The sequence below is a fragment of the Sus scrofa genome, chromosome 1 (genome assembly GCF_000003025.6).
Source record: "Sus scrofa isolate TJ Tabasco breed Duroc chromosome 1, Sscrofa11.1, whole genome shotgun sequence".
In the NCBI taxonomy this organism is placed as follows: Eukaryota; Metazoa; Chordata; class Mammalia; order Artiodactyla; family Suidae; genus Sus; species Sus scrofa.
The window spans coordinates 251,218,185-251,243,079 of record NC_010443.5 but is presented as its reverse complement, the minus strand read 5'-3'; the positions used below and the strand labels follow the sequence as shown (position 1 = coordinate 251,243,079).

The 24,895-nt window shown below is 40.2% G+C and overlaps 1 long non-coding RNA gene across 22 annotated transcripts in view; it reads right to left on the bottom strand.

Annotated features, from left to right (window-relative positions):
* The window catches only part of LOC110256047, a 74,664-nt gene that overhangs the window by 29,817 nt on the left and 19,952 nt on the right, over positions 1-24,895 (bottom strand). For 2 of the 22 annotated variants that reach the window (XR_002337226.1, XR_002337228.1), the window contains exon 2: positions 3,717-3,983. The exons of 5 other annotated variants lie outside the window; for them this stretch is intronic. This is a non-coding gene — a long non-coding RNA (uncharacterized LOC110256047). Of the gene's footprint in view, positions 1-3,716; positions 3,984-11,755; positions 11,811-21,398; positions 21,412-24,743; positions 24,856-24,895 lie in introns of those variants that run through there. 15 more of the 22 variants (XR_002337230.1, XR_002337248.1, XR_002337241.1 and 12 more) reach the window with 14 other exon arrangements.

Below are 24,895 nucleotides of genomic sequence, written 5' to 3'. Positions count from 1 at the left end.
AGGTGGAGCATCAGAGTGCAAGCAGGATTGCATCTTAGGCAAGTCCAATAGAGGGAGGATGCAAAGGAGTTGGTAGCATTTTCAAAGGATTGATTATACTGATACAGTATAGAATTAAGACCAGATGAGTAGAGAAGAGAGTCCAGAAAGAAGTGGTAGGTATGGAGGAAAAGTAGTGGATCTGGGGATCAGAGGTCTCAACAAAGTCAAGAAAGACTGGAGTGATTGAGCAAGCAAACTAAAGATGGGAGATGGAAGGCAGAGTGGATTTTTAAGTTATTAGAGATAATGAAGTTTCTAAGGAAGATAAGGGTTAAGGTGACCAGGAGAGGGTAGTGAGTGGGGATAGAGGAAGATGGTCAGAACCCAGTGGATCAAGGATCTGTGACCAGGGGATTAGATGGGTTGCCAAGAACATGGGAATAGGGTTGGAAGGTGTCTTTTGACCTGAACCATCTTCAGTGAAGGATGGAGTTGGAATACAGATAGCAGCAATAAGGAGGGTAAAAACAGCATGAATGAGTTTCAAAGGAGCAGGAGATTTTACAAGAAAAAGTGCTTTGTGTGGGGGTACTGGGAACAAGTGAAAATCTCAAATCACCTCCTGATCTGAGGTGTGTAAGGTGTGAAAGCCTGAGGAGAGAGAACACTTAGGTGGTTTCTATTAAGATGGAGCTGTTTTTTTGTTTTGTTTTGTTTTGTTTTTTTTTTTTTGTCTTTTCTAGGGCCGCCCCTGCGGCATATGGAGGTTCCCAGGCTAGGGATCTAATCAGAGCTGTAGCCGCTGTCCTACACCACCGCTCATGGCGACACCGGACCCTTAACCCACTGAGCAAGGCCAGGGATAGAACCCACAACCTCATCGTTCCTAGTCAGATTCATTAACCACTGAGCCAAGACAGGAACTCATGTTTCAAAAACACACTGAGATGGGTCCTGATCAAGGTTCCAGCAGGGACTCTGAAAGGGACTGGGGGTGTGGGGGGAAGCATGGGGCAGGCGTTGGTCGGATTAGGGGCATGGCTCTCAATTTCAGTAGCACATTGGAATCCACTAGAGAGCTTTAAATAAACAGAATTCTACCCCCAGAGATGTTGTTTTAACTGGTCTTGGGTGTCACCTGGGCACCAGGTGATTGGATATGCAGCCAAGATTGAGAATCACCAGTTGAGGAGATGTACGATACAGCCAGGGGATGAAGCAGACCTGCTGAAGCTCAGATTTCTGACAGTGATTGTGGTCAATGGGTTTCATTCTGATTGTCTGAGCGAGATGGGTAAATATCCAAATTGCTGCAGAAGATCATTAACAGATAATCTTTTAACTTAAGAAACATTTTAGGGGAGAAACACAAATATTTTGATCTTTCTTTCCTCCTACTTACAGAGTTTTAGAGCGCTTTCCTGCCAACCTCTGAAAAAAATTTCATAGTTGTTAAGTTTGGTTGCTTTACTATGGACCAAGCAGTTAAAATAGATGCTTCATAGCTGCAAGTATACATTGTTAACGATTTAAACTATTAAAGCTGTTAGAGTTAATAAAGACCTTACCTTATAAAAAATCTCAGTCATTAGTTGTCACATAAGGTCTTTTCCCCAAAGTGGATAACAAATAAATCTAGAGATAAGGCTAAGTGCTTTACGCTTTTACCAAACTCATGCCATAATGAAAATGAATACAGGATTTACAGTTCCACAGCATAGAGAAAAACTAGGCCATGAAAAGAAGGCAAATGGAGTATTCCATTATGTGGATATACTGTAATTTATATACTGCTCTAGAGTTGCTCATCATCTAGTAGAGGAAAAAGGTCAAAACAGCTAACCATCTGATTTAGGTCATGAAGAGCTATGGAAAAGAAAGAGTTATTATTCTGCTTAGGAATTGAGAAAACCCCTTACAAAGGTGATAGTATGTGACCAAGGCCTAAAGGAAAGAAAAAGGGCAGCCAGAGCATTCCAGAAGTAACCTAAGCTTAGTGGCATGGTGATATCTTTGGAGAAGGGCAAGGAATCCAGCTTGAATTTTAAGCAAAGCAACCAATGAAACCACAAAGGCCGGCTGGGACCTTGAAAGCCTTTGAAAGAATTTGGCTTTAAGGTCTCTGCTTTGCAATGTGTTTTGCTTCACGGTACACACAGCCACCTACACACAAAAACAATATCTGAGCAGCCCACCAGGTTAAAGTGGAAAGGATTTGGGGACATCTATATATGTCTTAGTGAAATACTAATATTTTATTTCAAATCATTGTAATACAAAAACCAAACTATTAGAAAGGATATTAAATACTAAATTATACTTCCACAAAAACCATCCTAGTTTAATGTGAAACTTTAAGCTTGCTTCCATGAACTCTTTAAAGGTTCACTTGTGAAATAAATATGACATATTCAAACATAAATGGAATTATTCTAAATGTATTATTCTGAGATCTGCTCCTTGCACTCAATTTAATGCTTGCTAATGCTATCCATGTTAATATGCATAATTGTAATTCATTTATTTTTCTGACTGTATAGTATTCCACCTTAATTTGTCCACTTCACTCTTATTGAACTAGGGTTAATCACAGTTTTTATTTACAAACAATGCTGCCATGATTGAAGTTCTTCAAGGTAAATGCTTAGAGTGGAATCACTAAATCATAGAGCAGTGCTTCTCAAACATTAGCACATGTATATAGAATCACCTGGAGATCTTGAGATGCTAATTGGTTCAATTAGATCTAAGGCAGGACCTAAGATTCTGTAGTCCTAACAAGCTCACAGGTGATGCCAGTGCTGCTGACCCATGAACCACACCTTGAGCATGAGTTTGCTCAATCTTATTTGATAATGCCAATTTTTCCAGGTACTTCTGGGTAAAAAGAGTTGTTACTCCACATGCTCACCAATGCTTAAGTTTTCTCAAAGTTTTAAATTTGAGTAAATCTGGCTTAGTGGCTGTGCAATCACATTTATTTTGCATCTCAGGGACTCCGAATGATATCTAGCGTTTCAGATATGCTTAATGGCTACTCAGTCTCATGTGAAATACCTGTTCAAGTTTTTCCCCTTTTTCTACTATTCATCCTTTTCTTATTTTTTAGCATTCTTTGCCCATTCTGGATACCAGCCTTTTATTGATTTTATGTTGCAAATATATTTTCAGCTTGTGAACTTCCATTTACTCAAAAACTCTACAAAGTAGGTCACAATTATAATATTGCTGATACCTTGAAGTCTGGTAGATAATTTCAACATTTGGGAACTTTTTTGATAGGTTATGCTACAAACAACAACCCTAATGACGCTTTTGAAAGTTTTCTCTTCATATTATAGCTCATAACCATCAACCAAAAATACCTTAATCACACAAGAAGGTAATACAACTTTATAAACAATGGAACAACCAACATCTGAAACATTATTTGAGAAAACAGCTTTTCCTTCTCTTTCCTTGCACGATATAGTGTTAAGATTTACTGTAATCATGCCAATAAATGTCTAATTTATTTTCATGTCTTCAAACCAAATCTTTCCAAATGGTAATGCAACTTAGAATACACACTCACTGTTGGAGTGTCACCCTGTAGCCATGTAGAGGGTACACCAGCGAATTTCAGGCAAAAGTGTCAAATACACGTGAAGACAGAGATTTGGGGGCTGCCGCGGGCAGCTGGGCCTTTCCCCCAGCCCTGTGCTGCATCGCAACCCTTCCCCAACCAGTGATACCTTGGGGTTGAATTTCTGGAGTGCCTAGGCAGTGTTTCCTTCTGCATCTCCATGGGTACGTCTCTGCAGTCGTCAGTGGTCGACACAGGATGGCGGAGAGGAAGCCAAACTTCATCAGTTCAGGCTACCACCCAAAGAGCTGCAGGAGATGCTACTGGTCCTGAAGCCCACAGTCCCTCGAGCCTCCTCCTTACTGGTGGATTAATGTTGTGTGCCATACCTGTGGTCTGTTTGCCTTCCCTGGGATACAGACTGGGAACCTCTGCTCTAGGAAAGAAGAAAACCCAGAATACTCTAAGTCAGGGTAAAAAAAGACCATGGGAGGCAGCAGATGGGTTAGAATATTCATTCTCGACCCAGCTGCTTAGTTGAATCTACTGGGTTTGCTTTAAAATTATGCTAATAGCTGGATCTCCACCCCCAGAAAGTCTGATTTAATTGCTATAGGTGAAGCTCAGGCATCTGTAAAGTCTTAAACATCTTCCAGGTGATTTGGATGTGCAACTGGTAATGAGGGTTGGTCACATTAGTATGCCCCGGGGTCAGGAAATCAGTGGGGAGTCTGCGCAGTGAGAAAGTGGAGGACTTGGATTGTTCCTATGTGTGGAGTTGAAGAGGAAGTGCTGGTGTAGACCAGTATTTCTGAGAGTGTGATCCTGAGAACTTCTAACAAATGCAAATTCCTGGGCTTCATCTATATAATTAGAAATCCTAGGGGTGGGACCCAGTGAGCTGCATTATAAATAAGCTGGCTCTAGGCAACTCTTAGAACACTGAAGTTTAAGAAGTGATAGATATTTTGGCAGTAGAACCTACAGGATTCTGTCATTACCTACAGATATTATTATAAAGATGAAAAAGCTGGGAGTTCCCTTTGTGGCTCAGTGGAAATGAATCTGACTAGCATCCATGAAGATGCAGGTTCAACCCCTGGCCTTGCTCAGTGGGTTAAGGATCCGGGCATTGCCGTGAGCTGTAATGTGGGTCACAGACGTGGCTCAGATTCTGCGTTGCCATGGCTGTGATGTAGGCTGGCAGCTACAGCTCCAATTGGACCCCCAGCCTGGGAACCTCCATATGCTGCAGGTGTGGCCCTAAAAAGACAAAAAAAAAAAAAAAGGATGAAAAAGCTGACTTTAAGAATTAACCAGAGTGTTAAATACCCCCAAAGAAATATGTGCGTCTATCCACCAAAAGACATACATTGCAATGAGTCTCAGTGAAACTCATGAAGAATGTATCTGGCTCCCTTCAGAGAATTACTAAGTCACTGTTCTTGTAAGCATCAGTTCTGTTTCCATGTTTGTTTGTGTTGCCACAAACTAAGAGTTGTGACATTCAGGTCCCTGATGATGTAGGAGATGGATGTTGCTTTAGAGGGCAGAGAGGAACTGGGTGGAATTGGGTGGTAAGAGAAAAAAAATAACATGTATTGACTCTTTTTTTATTGTAGTTGATGTACAATGTTGTATTAGTTTCAGGTGTACTGCAAAGTGATTCAGTTATACACACACACACACACACACACATATATATGCTTTTTCAGATTCTTTTCCATTATAGGTTCTTACAAGGAATTAAATATAAGGCCCCATGCTATACAGTAGGTCTGTGTGGTTTAACTATTTTATATATAGGAGTGCATTTCTGTTATTAACTCATTAATTCTTCTCAACCTTGAAGGAGTTGAGTCTTGCATTACAAGGTATTATCTCTGTAATGCTAGAGAATTCTTCTTGCTTCTCTTTATATTTCAAATCTCAGTTCCTGAGGTACTCACAAAATAGTGTAGTGTTTGCAACAGTTGCACATGGCAACTGAGAAATATTTTATGATATTATGGAATTTATATCGCTCTTGATTTTAGATATAAATATATAAGCCTAGATATAATGTCTGAACTGTGATACTAATGATGATTCTTACCTGGTAAACATGTATATTGCAGATGGACATTGACTTCTAGGATTGAAAAGTTTTATTCTTTATAAAGCTATTTAACAAGATTTATTTTCACAGATTAAATGAAATATTTACCTTCATTGAATAATCTTTATATTTTTCTCCATCACTTTTTGAGGTAATTGTGAATATTTAAAGAGAAAAATAGGAGTTCCCTAGTGAGCTGGTGGTTAAGGATCCAGTGTTGTCACTGCTGTGGCGCAGGTTCAATTCCTGGCCTGGGAACTTCTGCATGCTGTGGGAGGTGGCCAAAAATTTTTTTTCAATAAAGAGAAAAATAATTTTTAAAACAATTCTAATTTTTTGATTTTCTAACATTTAATTTACATTTTAGGTTAAAATATATTCAAATTTTGAATATTTGAAAGCAACTACATGCCATTTTATTTTTTATGCATCATTTTAAAATCATTTAGATCACTGAGATGAATACAAGTCAAGATCATGCTAGAAATAGATAATAATAACAAAAGAGAAAAAACTGAAAGGGATAAATAGAAAATTTCTCAATAAGAAGGCTGCTTATATTTTTAAAAAACTAGCAGCAACAAAGATGAACAGATTTTTATTTAGCATAATCCATGTAAAATTTAGAACTAAAACATTATTATAAAGTATTAATGAAGATTCAATTACTCATAAAAATAATGAAAAATAATGACTGATCCTTATAAAATCCTATATTGAACTTTAAGTTAGATTAAATATTGCAACTTCATATTATTTGAGATATATGTGTGTGTGTGTTCCTTGGTTACTAATTAAAACATTGAGATGGAAAAGAGAATTATTCATGTCAAATGCATGTTTCAGAAGTAACAAAATGTACCTCTGGGCCGCACCTTGCAAGATAAAGAAAATATATTCACGAAACCAGCAAATGTATCAAAAAGGACAAAACCTCTGGAATGCTGCTATGTCACTGTGATGCCAGGTACCAGGTTGGATAATGACAATGGAAAGTGACTCTAACCCTTTTGACAGCATAAACTTATATCTAGCAAAACACAAATGTGCTGTAAATGAATGGTAATGATTTTCCATTAGATAAACAAGGTAGAAAATACAGTATTTCATTAACACCAAGTCTTTCAAACAGAGTGTATTAAGTATGTCTTTTTATTCTGATGTTTTAACATTTGGGGGCTTACTGGCCCTGGAGGGATTGCTCCCTCCAAGGCTGGCCAATGCCTAGAGCTTGTACAGGACGCACCTATGAGCATGCAGGACTTACTGGAGCCCACACAATCCACAGCCTCCTCTATCAGGCTCTCACACTTGGAGCCACTATCCACTTGTCTCCATTACCCCAAAGGCCCCCTGTCGGAGGCATGAATATGCGACGTGACAAAGAATGGAAAGACAAGACTGGTGCCATAAAGTGACTGTAGAGGTCAGTCTATACAAAGTCTTGTGACTCTCTCATGACCCTTGAGGCAAAACGAATGAGAACATCAAAAAAAATGGCATTTTGAAAACAAGATTGCTGAAGCACTGATGTTGCTGAAGGAAAACCTTCAGCTCTGACATTCTTAGGACTGGAGCCTTGGGGGATTTGTGGGAGAGGCCATAGATGTCTTGAAGCAAACAACAAATTATGGCCTGGGAGGGCTAAAACATTTATGATTACTTTATGTGCTTAGGAATGACTGTCCTAGCATATCTTGCTTCCATTGAGTCTGAACTAAAATACTGATGTATCCCCTGCACATACAGGGAAGTAGAAAATAGTAAATAAAAACCATGAGTTGGCTCAGAGGGTTGCTATTGCCTCTTGAAGGCGGTAGCCCCCTGATCCCCACTCTAATTCTGTGTCTCTTTCCTCTTACTTCTGTGGCTCCACTGACTTCAGGACCTGGGTTGACAAGCAGGCCTCGTCAGCCCCCCACTCCCACTGCCACAAAATATCCTATTAAAAATCCATAGTGTGAGTCTCACCATGTGTCACAAGTATGGAAGAGGAAGACTTCCTTGTAATTTCCCAAGCTGTGTCTCCTACCAGCACAACATCTGCTCCTCTAGCATGAAAAATGAATATAGGTGTGTTTCTAAAAGTTGCAATGAAGGGGCCCTGCTACCCAGCTGAACTGAGCCCAGACCTAGGATTCTGAAAATCCAGACCCAAGGCCTGCCATCACTAGGCTGTGATGACAGATACCAGGCACCCAGAGACAGTCCCTTTGCTCCAGAACCCACTGAAATTGCTTAAACTAGCCACCCCTCAGCTGTTTATCCTGCGCCTCCTGTTCCTTCCTGTGGAAACCGCAATGATGCCTCTTGCCCATGTTGCCAAAGTGCCCTTGCACTTTTTGCCTCCTAACCCTGGTGCTTCCCTGCGTGGCCCTTGCATGGCGTGGTGTGTTTCCTCTTCTTGGGAACTCTGAGGAACAAACTGTCTTTTCAACGACAGATATCTGATCTGTTGGCCTCACCATATCTTACTGTAGAAATAATAAAGCCTACATTTTAAAACAGTAAAAACTGGATTTTACAATCAAAGTTCAAAGAATAGCATGCTATTACTCACATTACGTGTTTTACAACCAGCCTCCAGAACTGTTTCTGGTAAATGTTGGTATTTATGATAGTAAACTAGATATTTATTAAAGGGATATGAAGCATCATTTGTGCACAGAAAAATGCACACATGCAATGGCTAGAAATAGAGGGAAAGGTGTGTAAACAGTAAACAAATGACGACATTGAACAAAGTCCCAGCTGACAGAGGACTTGACTCAAAGTTCTTAAAAAAAAAAAAAAAATGAATCAGTGTTAACTAAGCATTTTGTGTCCTGCTTAAGAAATCTTTGTGTAACAGATTGCACAATATCTGCTTAAAACAGGGGCAAGTAGTACACATGAATTTAAAATTTGGTGCTATTGGTGTTGCCACTATGGAAAACAGTATGGAGGTTCCTCAAAAAACTAAAAATAGAGTTGCCACATGATTCAGCAATCCTGGGCATATATCCAGACAAAACTATAATGCAAAAAGATATGTACACCCCAATGTTCATTGTGGCACTATTTACAATAGCCAAGATATGGAAACAACCTAAATGTCCATCGACAGAGGAATGGATAAAGAAGATGTGGTATATATAAACACGATGGAATATTATTCAGCCATTAAAAAGAATGAAATAATGCTACTTGCAGCAACATGGAGGGATATAGAGATTACTATACTAAGCGAAGTAAGTCAGAAAGAGAAAGACAAATATCATGATATCACTAATATGTGGTATCTAAAATACAATACAAACCAACATATCTATGTAACAAAAACAGACTCACAGATAATAGAGAACAGATTTGTGGTTGCCAGGGGTGGGAGTGGTGGAGGAGGGAAGGACTGGGAGTTTGGGATTAGCAGAGGCAATTATATATAGGATGGATAAATAACAAGGTTCTACTGTATAACACAGAGAACTATATCCAATATCTTGTAATAATGGAAAAGAATATGAAAAAGAATAGATACATATAACTGAGTCACTTTGCTATACCGCAGAAATCAACACATTATAAATCAACTATACTTTAAAACATTTTTTTTAAAGTTTGAAAACAAAGTAGAATAAAAAAAAATTTGGTGCTAGAATGGCCAAATAAAAAACAATAAGACAGATGATTATTACCAAAGATGAAGGATTCAAATGGAATTTATAGCTAGAAGAAATGATCATACTTTCAAACAAGAAATTTATATTCAGTTCAATTAGATTGTGGCAGGGACAAATGTCATTTTAACTAACAGTTATTATATGTATTTTGAACTACCAGAAGAAGAAAGTTGAAGTAAATATTTCATTCATTTTATACCTACTGTAAAAAGCTCAGCTATTGACTTCAGTGATGCAAAGACTGAACATTTTCTATAAACTTATTGGCTTTTTTTCTAAGTACCTAAGTCTTTTGATTATTTCTATATTGGATATCTATCTTTTTCTTACTGATCTGTATTTCTTTACATTTTCTAGATATGATTTACTGACTAATATTTGTATATCCATTCTGTAACTTGCATTTTTACTATTTTTTTTTTGTCTTTTGTCTTTTTAGGGCCACACCTTCAGTATATGGAGGTTCCTGGGCTAGGGGTCAAATTGGAACTGTAGCTGCCAGCCTACGCCACAGCCACAGCAACACAGGGTCCGAGACGAATCTGCAACCTACACCACAGCTCACCGCAATGCTGGATCCTTAATCCACTGTGTGAGGCCAGGGATCGAACCTGCAACCTCATGGTTCCTAGTTGGATTCGCTTCCACTGTGTAATGATGGGAACTCTGCATTTTTACTTTTAATGGTATCTCCAATAGGAAATCAAGAATTTCTTAATTTTAATGCAGTCCATTTTATCAACAATATCTTTTATTAGCAGTAATTTTTCCTGTCCCATTTAAACAAACTTTGCCTTCCCCAAGTAAATAAATATTATTTTATGATTTCTTCCAGAAGATTTTTTTTTTTTACATTTGGACCTATAATTCATTTAGAATTGAGTTTGGGGTATAATGTGAGACAGAGATCAAGATTGATTTTTTCACAGTTCCTGTTGTGGCACAATAGAAATGAATCTGACTAGTGACCACGAGGTTGCAGGTTTGATCACTGGCCTAACTCAGTGGGTTAAGGATCCAGCATTGCCTTGAGCTGTGGTGTAAGTTGTAGACACGGCTCAGATCCCACGTTGCTGTGGCTGAGGGTAGGCTGGCAGCTGTTGCTCTGATTCGACCCCTTGTCTGGGAACTTTCACGTGCTGTGGGTGAGGCCCTAAAAAGCAAAAAAAAAAAAAAAAAAAATTAATTTTTCCCTTAGGCTACCCATTTAATCAAGTACGATTTATTAAAAGAATCATCTCTACCATCCCCACTGCTCTGCAGTGCCTCCTTTGTCATGAACATTTGAAGAGAATTTTAAAGGAATTTTATTTTAAGGGAATTTTCTGTTTTGCTATGTTTGTAGGTAGCTTGAAATCTCTTTAATTTAGGTTTACCTTCTGCTTGAGCCCTTAGGGGAATTCCATAGAGGAACTTTTGGGGGGAATGCAATTGTTGTCGATAAACAGTCAAGGGTTGTCTTCAGGTAGTATGCCAACTAACCTTCCAGGAAAGTACAAATTCTAGTTTCTAGATGGATCAAAAATTTTCTCCAACCTCATCTGCTTCTGCAGATGGCAAGTATGAAGAAGCCAGAGCTGATTCTCTCCCTTACATTTCTGTTTTTAAGCAGAGTCAGTTTCCCTACTACTTTTTTTTTTTTTTTTTTTTTTTTTTTTTTTTGTCTTTTTGTCTTTTCTCGGCCCACACCCGTGGCATATGGAGGTTCCCAGGCTAGGGGTCCAATCAGAGCTGTAGCCACTGGCCTACACCACAGCCACAGCAACACCAGATCTGAGCCGTGTCTGTGACCCACACCACAGCTCACGGCAACGCCAGATCCTTAACCCACTGAGCGAGGCCAGGGATCGAACCCACAATTTTATGGTTCCTAGTCGGATTCGTTAATCACTGAGCCAGGAACTCCTCCCTGCTACTTTCATTCTTCCCTGACCATTCAATGGACCTTCCACTCTACTAAAGGAACTGGGCTAAATTTCAGCACACAGAAGCTAAATAGAAGCTCATAAAAGGCTTATTCTTTCATGATTCACCAATGAGGAAGTAGGAAGTCACCCAGACCCATCTCCATCCAGAGTTTCTGCAGCAAAAGAATCAACCCAGGACAAATGGAAAAATAACATTTTTTTTTTTTTTTTTTTTTTTTGGCTTTCTTGTGGCATGCCGAAGTTCCTAGGCCAGGGATCAAACTCACACCACAGCAGTAACCCAAGCCACAGCAGAGACACCAGATCTTTAACTGCTAGGGCACTGGGGAACTCCGAAAAATAACTTCTAAAAAGTTGAAGGCCCAGCCCATGTTTAACCTGACTCCAATCCTCAAAAAAGTTTGTGCTCTTGGGATTATTGCCAGATCCACCAAAACACAAAAATAGCCCACTTGAATATCAAAAATCCGAATTAAATGTCAAAAATCAAAAGGAGAATTATGCCAACTTGAGCAGCTCTCACCTGGCCAGTTCCTGTCGGGTGATTTCTGTAAGCCCGGGGCTGTGAACAACGTTTCCTGGGATCCAAAAGACATAGATGCAGCTAAAATCTTTGGACAAAACAAAAGCAGAGAAGGGCGGGGCTTCCTGCGAATGTCCCTGGAGTTTAGTGTACACATCTGGACCCCTGCACAAATGAACATGCTATTCAGATGTCTACAGGGTGGGCAAACAACAGAGGCTGCGACTTGGATAACACAGTCTAAAATAAACAGAGACTCATAGCCTGGGTAACAAGCCAGGGCAAAATTTACAGGTGTGAGTAAAGCCCAGGCTGCAAATCTGTGAAATCAGGTTTGCAATTTCTCTTTGAATGTGTAAGGGGCCAAGAGTCCAGGCAGCAGTGCAGAGGGCTCAGGCCATACCTGTATTAACACGGGGCAGAAAACTCAGGCCTGCACTACATACATTCTTTCATGCCATCCCCCCATCCCACCATAGAAATGCAGTCTGCAAACAGACCTGCCAGGAGTGTGAACCCTAAAAGTTTCTCTAAAACTAGGTAGCTTGACAAATGATCATTTATTTAGTTAGTTATTGTTGGATATATACATATTTTTTATAGCTGTATCCATGGCTTATGAAAGTTCCTGGGCCAGGGATTAAATTTGAGACTCAGCTGCAACCTATGCCATAACTATGGCAACACCCAATCCTTTAACCCACTGACCTTGGCCAAGGATCAAACCTGCACCTTTGCAGCGAACTGAACCCCGCTGCAGTCAGATTCTTTTTTTTTAGGGCCACACTCGAGGCATATGGAAGTTCCCAGGCTAGGGGTCAAATCAGAGCTACAACTGCTGGCCTATACCACAGCCACAGCAACACAGGATCCGAGCCACATCTGCGACCTACACCACAGCTCATGGCAACGCCGGATCCCCAACCCACTGAGTGAAGCCAGGGATAGAACCTGCATCCTCATGGATACTAGTTGGATTTCTGCTGTGCCACAAGGAAAACTCCTGCAGCCAGATTCTTATCCCACAGTGCCACGGAGGGAACGCCTGGATATGTTTATTATCTTTTTATTTCATTTTTAAAAGTTTTTTTGGTGTTGATTTAAAATATTGTGCTAATTTCTGCTGTACAAGGTAATTCAGTTATACATGTACACATATCAATTCTTTTCCAGATTCTTTTCCCATATAAGTTATCACAGAATATTGAGTAGAGTTCCCTGTGCTTTACAGCAGGTCCCCACTGACCAACCATTCCACATACAATAGTGTGCATATGCCAGTCGCAAACCCCCCAATCCACCCATCTACATAGTTCAGTGGTTATTGGCCTCAGCTGCGCCCTAGTAAGTTTTAAAGTTCTGATCCTCAAGCCCTTCCTCCTATGATTTGGATTCAACCTGTGTGGGATGAAGCCCCTGCATAAGTCATTTTTTTAATTTACTCAAGAAATTCTTAATGTGCAGTTAGGGCTGAGAACTCCTGAATTAGCTGAAACATCTTAGGACTGCGGTCATCTGACTATGACTAAAACAGAGAACCATCCCCAAGAATATGGGTCTAAACTGCTGGGGAAGGCTTTTCAATCAAGGATCAGATTCAGAATGAGTTGATCAAGGGAAAACTGAAAGATGACAGAGCAAGAGATCAAACTGTTCCTAGATGTTAACTTATCTTTCAAGCTCGTACAAAGTATTTTTTTTTAATGTGTGATAATTCGCTCAGGGAATTTTATTACATTATTTCAATTAAATAATTGTATGGTGAATTTTAATTCCAGCTATGAAAATCACTGAATGTCATTTTTTTATTGTAATGATTTTTATTTTTTTTCCATTATAGCTGGTTTACAGTGTTCTGTCAACGTTCTACTATACAGCAAGGTGACCCAGTCATACATACATATATACATTCCCTGTTCTCACATTATCATGCTCCATCATAAGTGACTAGATAAATTTTGTATAAAACTGTATAAAATTATAACCTGATTTAAATTCTTTTACCTGTTATTGCTAAAAGGGGGTTTACTAAAATAGACTGTGGGAGAACATCTCATCTCATATCTCCATTTAACTCAGGTTTCAATACCATGGAACGTGGGTCATAAAGTAGTGGAATGAACATGAACTTTGATAGCAAGGTGCCAATTTTGTGCTATTAGCTGTGAGATCTTGGGTAAGTACCTCAACGTCTCTGAGCCCCTAAGACAGACAGAAAAATACTTGTTTCTCAGGAGGTTGCAAAGATGCAAGGGGATGGATAATGAAAGCATCTTTTTTAGGTTAACACTGGAACTACCTGAGTAAAGATGTTCAGGGAAAGTAGGAAAAAGGCAAGTCAGAGCCCCCACCTCGACACTCCTGGGGCTACCGCACCGTCTTCAGTATGGGAGGCAGCCCTGGCTGGTCAATAGTAGGCCTTCTTTGCTTTGATACTCTGCCATCATCAGGGTTCAAATACTTTCCACCTCTTTTCTTTGACTGGGATTCATTGGCTCTGTCTTGATCTGCTTTGAAGGCTGATTAGCTGGGCCTATCACCCTCCTGTATGGGGAGACTTATTTGGTAGAGTTCTTACCCAAGACCACTTCACAGCTGTAGATGGTGCCCAGGGAGGATGGTGAGGTCACACGGCACCAAGCATGCCCAAGGAGGTCCTCTGAAGGAAGTTATGGGTATATGGGGCCAAGGCATCACGAATGACCTTGCTGGATATCCCAGCCAGCAGGAGCTCTTAACAGCTACCAAAACATCCAAAACGCTCAACCCTGAGATAGAACGGATGTGTGTATATGTATAACTGAGACACTTTGTTGTACAGCAGAAATTATTGCAACATTGTAAATCAACTGCACTTCAGGAAAACAAAACAAACCAAACACTCTACCTGAGATTCTCAATTGCTTGTGTGGCTATGACTCAAAGTCCCCTCTAGAGGGCAGGAAACATTAGTTTAAGATGGATTTTTTTTTAAACAGGCGAATAAACTGGATAAATTATAATAATTTTGGAATAATGAATAATCATAGATAACTTTAATTGTGTACATTCTAAGGACAAGAAACTCACCTAAACACTTCATATGCATTATTTATTTATAGTATTCTCTTCACCTAGTTCTTATCGGAAATTGTAATTACACAATTATTTTTTTTTAATTTTTTTTTTATTTTCCCACTGTACAGCAAGGGGATCAAGTTATCCTTACATGTATACATTACAATTACATTTTTTTTCCCACCCTTTGTTCTGTTGCAACATGAGTATCTAGGCAAAGTTCTCAATGCTATTCAGCAGGATCTCCTTGTAAATCTATTCTAGGTTGTGTCTGATAAGCCCAAGCTCCCGATCCCTCCCACTCCCTCCCCCTCCCATCAGGCAGCCACAAGTCTCTTCTCCAAGTCCATGATTTTCTTTTCTGAGGAGATGTTCATTTGTGCTGGATATTAGATTCCAGTTATAAGTGATATCATATGGTATTTGTCTTTGTCTTTCTGGCTCATTTCACTCAGTGTGAGATTCTCTAGTTCCATCCATGTTGCTGCAAATGGCAACATGGTATTTTAATTATCTGGACCAATCTGTGAATTTACACTCAACAAACTTTTATAGTGCAAACTTCATGCCAGGTACTGTCCTAAGGACTTTATATCCTTACAAAGGTGCTCTTATTAGCCCCATTTTACAGGTGGGAAAACTGAGGCACAGAGAGATTAAGAAAGAAGATTTTGCAACTCTTTAGTGGCAAAGCCAGGATTCAAACCAAAATCACTACACTGCCTCTACATTTCACTTAATGATTTTATGTAATCATTACATGAGGTAGTAATTGCGTAAATAACATTGGAGCCCAGGGCATGCTACCCCAAAATATGCCACAATGGGAATTCCTTCATGGCTCAGCAAAAAAAAAGAATATGTATATATACATATATATGTATATGCCACAATGGCATATTATTTTGAATTAAAGTTACTTAAGAAATGGCCAATGCTTACTTCACTCAGTATGAGAGTCTCTAGTTCCATCCATGGCATTATTTTGTTATTTTTTATGGCTGAGTAGTATTCTATTGTGTACATATACCACATCTTCTTGATCCAATTATCTATCAGTGAACATTTGGGTTGATTCCATGTCTTGGCTATTGTGAGTAGTGCTGCAATGAACATGCGGGTGCATGTGTCTTTTTTAAGTAGCATTTTGTCTGGATATATGCCCAAGAATGGGATTGCTGGGTCATATGGTAGTTCTATGTGTTGTTTTCTAAAATACCTCCATACTGTTCTCCATAGTGGTTGTACCAGCTTACATTCACACCAAGAGTGCAGGAGGGTTCCCTTTTCTCCAAACCCCCTCCAGCATTTGTTATTTGTGGACTTATTAATGATGGCCATTCTGACTGGTGTGAGGTGGTATCTCATGGTAGTTTTGATTTGCATTTCTCTAATAATCAGTGATGTTGAATATTGTTTCAAGTGCTTGTTGGCCCTCTGTATATCTTCCTTGGAGAAATGTCTATTCAGGCCCTTTGCCCATCTTTCAGTTTGGACTTGGAGAATAGACTTGTGGTTGCCAAGGGGGAAGGGGAGGGACAGGGAGCTTGGGGTAAATAGATGCAGAATGTTGCCTTCAGGATGGATTAGCAGTGGGATTCTGCTGTGTAGCACTGGGAACTCTGCCTAGTCAATTATGATGGAAGATGTAATGTGAGAAAAAGGAATGTATACATGCATGTGTAACTGGGTCACCATGCTGTGCAGTAGAAAAAATATATATATAAAGAAATAAAATTTAAAAAAAGAAGAAAAAAAGAAAAAAATGGCCAATGCAAGAGGGACACTCTGACTGTCTTTTCTGTCTTCCTGAAAGCAGGAAGTAAATCTCTCATGTGAAAGGTGCAGTCCTTGCATCTGGAGAGAGAAGGACACCCTTGTCACCATATGGGGAATTTGTACCAACAGGCTCATATAATAGAATTTGTTACTGCTTTATATTCCACCCCAAGCCTAAAATCTATTTAGATTCTTCACCAGTCAAGCACCTGAAACCTAAGTTTCTTTGTCCTGTCGATTCCTCACCAAGTGATTGTTTCTTTGTCCAAAAAGTAAAAAATTGCCTGCTTTGGCTACTTCTCAGGTTCCATTCTTATGAGACCTCTCGCTGCACAAATTTCTTTTTCTCTTGTTAATCTTCCTATATCAATTTAATTATTAGTTCAGCCACAAGAACTCAAAAAGGATAGAGGGAAAAATGTCCCCCTCCCTGACAGTAGTGATTCCGATATGTCACAACAAAATACATTTGGGAAAACTTTTATGCATTTTTCACAATGGAGTTTAATCCATTTGAAATAACAGCGTTGGGCAAAGAAGAACAAAGAGATTGGAAGGTATCCTTGTCGGAGTTCCCACTGTGGTGCAGTGGGTTAAAAACCCAACAGCAGCTTCTTGGTTGCTGCAGGGACTCGGGTTCAATCTCTGGCCCAGTGCAGTGGGTTAAAGGATCCAGCACTGTAGCAGCTGCAGCACAGGCTACAGCTTCAGCTCAGATTCAATCTCTGGCCTAGGAATTTCCATATCCTGCAGGTGCAACCATAAGAAAAAAAAAAAAAAAAAGAGAGGTATGCTTAATTTCCCAAATCTTGATTCTAGACAAGGAGTTAGTCATTACATAATGAAAAATTATAAACTATAGCTTCCTTTCCAAACAGTCAAACATGTGAACCAACTAAGCTTCAAAAATTAGCTTGCTGCAGGGCAAAGCTCTTGGTGTATCAACAGAAAAGCCAAAACAGATAACACAATAAAATATTTTAATATCATCAAAATGCAACCTTTTCAGCCAAGGACATTTTGCAATGAAAACAACACGCTACAAGCATATGACTCAGCAATTCTACTCCTAGGTAGAGTACCCAAAAGAACTAAAAAGAGGTATTCAAAGAGAAACCTGTACACCAACATTCATAGAAACACCATTCAAAATTGTGCTATTTACAACAGCCAAAATGTCCATCAACAGATGAATGGATAAGCAAAAGCTGATATAGTCATACAATGGAATATTGTTCAACCATAAAAGGAATGAAGTGCTGATACAGGTTTCAATATAGCCGAAGCTTGAAAACACACTGAGTGAAAGAAGCCAGACACAAAAGGATACATATTGCATGGTTCCATTTATATGAAAAATCCAGGAGAGGAAAATCTGTAGAGACAGAGAGCAGTTAGTGATCAAGACAGACTGGGATCTAGGGGAAGGGAAAGTAATTTCTTAATGGGTATGGAGTTTCTGTTTGGGGTGATGAAATGTTTCATAACTAGACAGAGGTAATAGTTGTACAACATTGTGAATGTACTAAATGCCACTGAATCGTTCATTTTTAAAAAGTTAAAAATGTGAGTTTTATGATATCTGAGTTTTACCCAATAAAAAAAAATACAAATTAGGAATTCCCATTGTGGCTCAGCGGGTTATGAAGCCAACTAGTATCCATGAGGATGTGGGTTTGATCCCTGACATCACTCAGTGGGTTAAGGATCCAGCATTGCCATGACCTGTGGTGTGGGTCGCAGACATGGCTTGGATCTGGCTTTGCTAAGGCTGTGGTGTATGCCAGCAGCAGCAGCTCTGATTCACCCCCTAGCCTGAAAACTTCCATATGCCAAAGGTGCAGCCCTAAAAAAAAAATACAAAGTAAAAAATAAATTTTACCTATATTTCAAGACTATAAAATATTCCATTATATCTGTACCATGATCCCTACCAAGACATCTGCATTCTTTCAGTTAAAATATAACCTAGCATCAAAGCACTATCATTTATTTCAATTGCTCTTTTATTTGCTACAATGACAGCAAAGACCAAAGAACTCTCAGAGGGATATACCTATTCAACTAGATACTGATTTCTTTGAACATTGTAATAATCTACTGTGCCTACCATGTAGTGAATGTGAAAGATGTTCTAGGTGAAGAGAGTCTGAATTATGCAGCATACATTTTAAAAAAAATCTATATTTTGAGTCTTGAAATTGCTTGGTCTTTTGGGAATTAGGATGGGTGGCTAATACTGTGGGTTGCATTTGTCAACATCCATTTCAATTCTCTTTTATCTTATAACATCTGGGACACTTAAAAAAAAAACTACATTTCCCAGACGTTCTTGCAGCTAGGCTTCTCTTCACTGAGTATAGGTGCTTTGGGCTCCACTAATCAGATGCACTTCCAAAAATTTTTATGGGGAGAGAGGGATGGGTGGGAGGGACGAATGAAGAGGTGTTGTTTAATGGGTACAGAACTTCTATTCAGAATGATAAAAAGTTCTGAAAATGGAGAGTGGTGATGGTTGTATAATACTGTGAATCTACTCAATGCTACTGAATTGTACACTTAAAATGGTTTGAAGGGTGAACTTCATGTTAGGTATATTTTATCATCATAGAAAAATGTGTATGTACACAGAGTGATTAGCACCTACCTGGCCCATGGTGTTTTGGGCTCAGTAAGTGTTAACTATTGTTTCAATACATCTGGCACACACACTCCTTTTTCAGAGAGGAATCTTTCTAATTATATAAGGCAGAGAACCTTGAACTTAGAAGTTTGTCTGCCCTGGAGCACTCTTCAACATCCTGACTCCTTTCCCATCACACCTGGCTCTCCTACAAACACTGTCTGTCTATGTGGAACCCCAAGTTACAGTCCACTCCATAAGATGAGGCCCCCCCTTCACTGGAACCAGGGAGAAGACCTGCCAGGAAGGCTTCCTATCCTTGGCTATCTTGCCCTTTTGGTCTTTCTAAGGCTACACCACTAAGCTGTAAGGGTGGATAATTTCAGAGTGAATTACTACAGAGAAGAGGAAAAGCTAAACATCAAGGTAGCTTCCACAGAATGGGAGAAAATCTTTGCAAATGATGCAGCTGACCAGGACATAATCTCCAAAAGATACAAACAACTCAAACAACTGAACAACAGGAAAAGAGAAAAAAAAAAGAAAAAATAAAAATGGGCAGAAGACCTAAATACACATTTCTCCAAAGAAGACATACAGATAAGCAATAGGCACATGAAAAGATGCTCAACATCAGGAGTTCCCATCGTGGCTCAGCAGAAATGAATCTGACTAGTACCCATGAGGACACAGGTTCAATCCCTGGTCTAAGTCACTGGGGTAAGAATCTGGTGGTGCTGTAAGCTGTGGTGTAGTTTGCAGATGCAGCTCAGATCTTACGTTGCTGCAGCTGTGGTGTAGGCTGGTGGCTATAGCTCCAATTTGACCCCTAACCTGGGAACCTCCATATGCCATGGGTACTGTTCTAAAAAGCAAAATAAATAAACAAAAATGCAATGAGGTATCACCTCACATCAGTCAGAATGGCCATCATTAACAAGTATACAAATAATAAATGCTAGAGAGGGTGTGGAGAAGAGGGAAACCCCCTTCACTGTTGGTAGGAATGTAAATTGGTACAACCTCTATGGGAAACGGTATGGAAGTTCCTCATAAAACTAAACATAGAACTACCATATGATCCAGCAATCAATTGTTCCATATGATCCAGCAACCCCATAATCTAGCAATCTGGCATATATCCAGACAAACTGTAATTCAAAAAGACACATGCATTCCTATGTTCATTGCAGCACTGTTCACAATAGCCAAGACATGGTAACAATCTAAATGTCCATCAACAGATGAATGAATTAAGAAAACTGGTACATATATATAACGGAATACTACCCAGCCATAAAAAGAATGAAATAATGGCATTTGCAGCAACATGTCTGCAACTAGAGATTTTTATACTAAGTGAAGTCAGAAAGAGAAAGACAAATACCATATGATATCACCGATATGTGAAATCTAAAATACGGCACAAATGAATCTATCTACAAAACAGAAACAAACTCAGACACTGAGAACAGATTTGTGGTTGCCGGGGGGAAGGAGGAGGGAGTGGGATGGACACAGAATTTGGGTATTACATTAGAATGGATAAGCAATGAGATCCTACTGTACAGCACAGGGAACTATATCCAATCTCTTGGGATAGAATATGATGGAAGATAGTATGAGAAAAAGAATGTGTATATGTGTGTGTGTGTGTGTGTGTGTGTGTGTGTGTGTATCTATGCATGATGGGGTCACAATGGTATACAGCAGAAATTGGTACAACACTGTAAATCGACTATAATTTAAAAAAATAAATGAAAAAAATTTAAAGCAAAATCAGAGTATCTTAAGCTTTCCTTGGAGTCTCTAGTGAAAAGGACTCAAAATTTAAGTCCTTCTCCAGGATCCACTCCTGTCTACCACCCACCCCCACATATACCTGGCTCTCTGGGCCTTTGGCTCTCAAACCACCTCCCTACCGGCTCCTTGTTCATGTCTCTGAATGTCTATCTACAAATAACTGGCCTTTGTAGTGCCTCTAGTCTGAGTGATCCTCTCCGGAATGGTATCCTAGTGATGATGACACCCCTGTCACCCCAGCCTTACTGAAGAGCTGAGTCCATTGAACATGGGTGGACTTGAATCCTCTAGGTCTAATTTCCTTTACTGTAAGTTCCCATAATAGCTACAAGGACAGCTGTCCCTATCATTGTGGCCCTTTTAAATTAAACACATGCTTACCTCTCAACACAGACTTTCATTTTCAGGTTCAGTAGAATGTAAACCACATGGAAAAAAAAAAGAAAATATTTCTTCAAATAACATCCCTACTCTGGTTATCTTGAACCCAGAGCAACCTTGAAGTGTATTTCTCACTCCCCCCTGGGGCATCCACCTAAATAATATAGCATGCCCTTTTAGTGGTAACTGTCATGATTTTCCAGGAAGGGTTCCAGCTCAATCTTATTTTTCATTTGTTTCTGAAGACTCTCCAGGATGAGATACTCCTGCCAATTTTTTCTTACACTTTTATTACTGTTATTGCAAATCACGGGGAAAGGAAGTTGATCCAATAAGTTGTATTGTGCAACTGGGCAGTTACCTGGAGGAAAAAAAAATAGCTCGATTCATGCTTTATCTGAAATTCTAACACTAAAATCAATTCCAAATAGATTAAAGGTGTGTTTGTTAAGAGAGAGGAACCATATGAACTAAAAGGAGTTTAAGCTTCTGAAAGGCAGGCAACCAACAGTTGGTAAACCCTCCTAATTCTCATTAGAACACCTACAAAGATGCAACCATAGAAAAAGGTAACTATTCATATTAAAAGATGAAGACTGACAGATGCCAATATATAATCGAAATTGAGTCTAATTATATGGCAGGTGCTGCTGGCCTAGAATGGAGGGGCCCCTCTTGCCTTCAGCTTATGCTGGAGAGACTTCATAATAAAAAGGGATGAAGAAGCTTGGGCTATTTCCTGCCATGTGTCTCTCAACCAGACAGCCAGGGACTCAGAAACGTGGGCAGGTGACTCTCTAGAGCAGTGGGGGAGACTTTAGACCTAGACCAGTCTTTGGAAACCACCCCAGACTATGGGAATTGGAATATTTAGAGGAGGGACCCAAGCACTGATGTTTCTTTAAAAACTCCCAAAGTAGTTTTAGTGTGTAGCCAGACTGAGAACCAGTCTCCTGCATGTATTTCTCAGATGCCATTCACCAGGGCAGGAGGGGTGATTGGGCTATTCTGTCTCCCCCATTTGGGCCACCTGGCTCTTTTGCAACATTTCTTTCCTTCTTTACAGTCTGGGATGCCCTTCTTCACTGGTTCCCCCTATGATTTTGATTTCCCTTTTTCCATTTTCAATATTACCTTCTAATTTCTGCCTGCCCTTTAAATACTGGTCTTGCTAGAGCTTGGTATATTGAAATATCTTCCTAAGTTGGAAATTTCATTCAACTCCAAGACATTCAACTCCAAATATCATTCAGCTCCCACACATGGGCTGAAGACTTTCATTCTTATGAGGTTGGGGTGAATATTTCCACTTCCATAACCATCTTCCAGGAGGGCATACCCTCTCCCCTGATGGAGCCCTATCCAGCCCAAGCCTGGATGTTTGAGGAGGTCTTGAGGAGTTGGGGAAAAGAGAGAAAGACCTTAAAAACAAAAACAAAAATATAATTGCACAGAACTTGTGCTACAGAAGTAGTTTGTAGAAGCACCATCAGCCTAGACCATTCACCCCTCTTTTTATGGCTAGAATATGATGACAGACCAGATGCCAAGAGAAAGAAGTTAGACCCTGGGTCAAGGGCAGAGAAAGAAGAAAGTAGAAGTGCACAGAGGAGACCTCTCTTCTGCTCATCAAAGATGAACTTGAACAAGCTAATGGAAACTGAAAAGGAAAAAGAGTAACTTTGGACCATCTCTCAATTCTTTATATGCGTGACCATCTATTGATAAACCATTTCCAATAATGAATTGTATCATTTTCATAGATGATAACATTTGCATCTCTCTACCAAGTTTCTGACTCCCTTCTGGTGACCCATCAACCATGCTCACCTCAAATATAACATCTAAAACAAATCCATCCTCCTCTCCCTCACCCCAATCTGCTCCACTCTTATGCCACCTCTGTGACTAGAATTACCATTTCCCTACCCAGTGTGGGTTAAATTATGTCCCCACCATGCAAATCTGTATTTTGAAGTCCTAACCACAGTACCTCAGAATGTAACCTTATTTGGAAAAAGGATCATTTGCAGATATAAATAGTTGACTTAAGATGAGGTCACTAGAGTAAGTCGTCATCCAACATGACTAGTGTCTCGATCAAAAGGGGAAGTTTGGGCACAGAGACACACACATGGGGAGACCACCATGTGACAATAAAGGTAGAGGTCAGGTGATGCTTCTACAAGTCAGGGAATGCCAAAGGTTGCCAGCGAGCCACCAGAAGCAAAATGAGAGGCATAGAACAGATACCTTTTCAAATCCCCAGAAGGAACTTAACCTTGCTGACATCTTGATCTTGGACTTGTGGCCTCCAGAATTATAAGACAATGAACTTCTATTGTTTAAGCCAAGCAATCTGTGGTACTTTGTTACAGCAGCACATACCACCGGACGAAGCATACAGCATACATGTGTACGGCATATACCAGCCAACAAAGATTCACCCTCCATCTCTCAAACCACCTCTAACAGCTCAATCCCATCCAGTTACTCTTCAAAATGTCTCTTAAATTCAGCTGCTACTGTTTCCACTGCCTTTGTAGGTATATTGGGTAACTGAGTAATTATGTTAACAGGAGACAGAAAGGAATTTACTTGGCCAGATGGAGCCAGGATAGGTTGAAGCTGGTGTAAGGGAGAAAGGGTTTAGGATTCAAATCTAAGAGGATGTAGAGACGGTGGGGCTGGCAAACCAAGCGGAACAGGAGGGTGCACCTAGCTGTGGGTAAGATAAACACCAATTTGGAAATGTCGAGACTGCAGAGGCTACATCAAATGTCAAAGAGGTGGGGCTGGCTAGAGGCCACGGCTTCCCTGGGTCTGCCCACCCCGCCCCCACCCGGTGACTTTAGGGCTGGGCTTTCTCTTGGATTGCCCCTTAGGGGGTGAGTAGAGGTCTCAGGGGGCACCTTTGCCACTGGGACTCCCTCTGCCCTGGTAGATGTTGGCACACATCCCCAAGACACCAGCTCCTTTTCCAACTGCCAACCAGACAGACAGGTTTACTGACAGGCATCCAGGGTCCAGTCCAAAAGGCATGAGCCAAGCGGGCCCTTGGCATCTCCCCGCACTGGCTCCAGCTTTGCAGGGAAACAGGAGGCTTCACCGTAGCTCTCGGGTTGGATTCTACAGGGTCGGATTCTACACTTGGGATCAAGCAGTGAAGGACTCAGAATAGGACACTCCTTGGATTCCAAAAGGACTTCGAGCTTTTTGTCTTTCTATCCCCAGCTCCTCCCCTCAGCCCGGCCCGTCAAAAGTTCTCACTTTTATTCACTCCCTGCCCCTCCCTCCTCCTGCCCTCCCTTTTCTCCCACCCACTTCATCGGCCACCACTCTTACCTTCTCCCCCCATTCTTCATTCCCTCTTCGCATCCCCTTCCTTCTCTCCGCTCCAGTTTCCCTCCTAGCCACCCTTCCCCTCCGAGTTTTGATTTTTCCTTCTCTTTACCGTCCCTCTCCCCCTCCCTACCTCGTCCTCCTCCCCTCCTTCC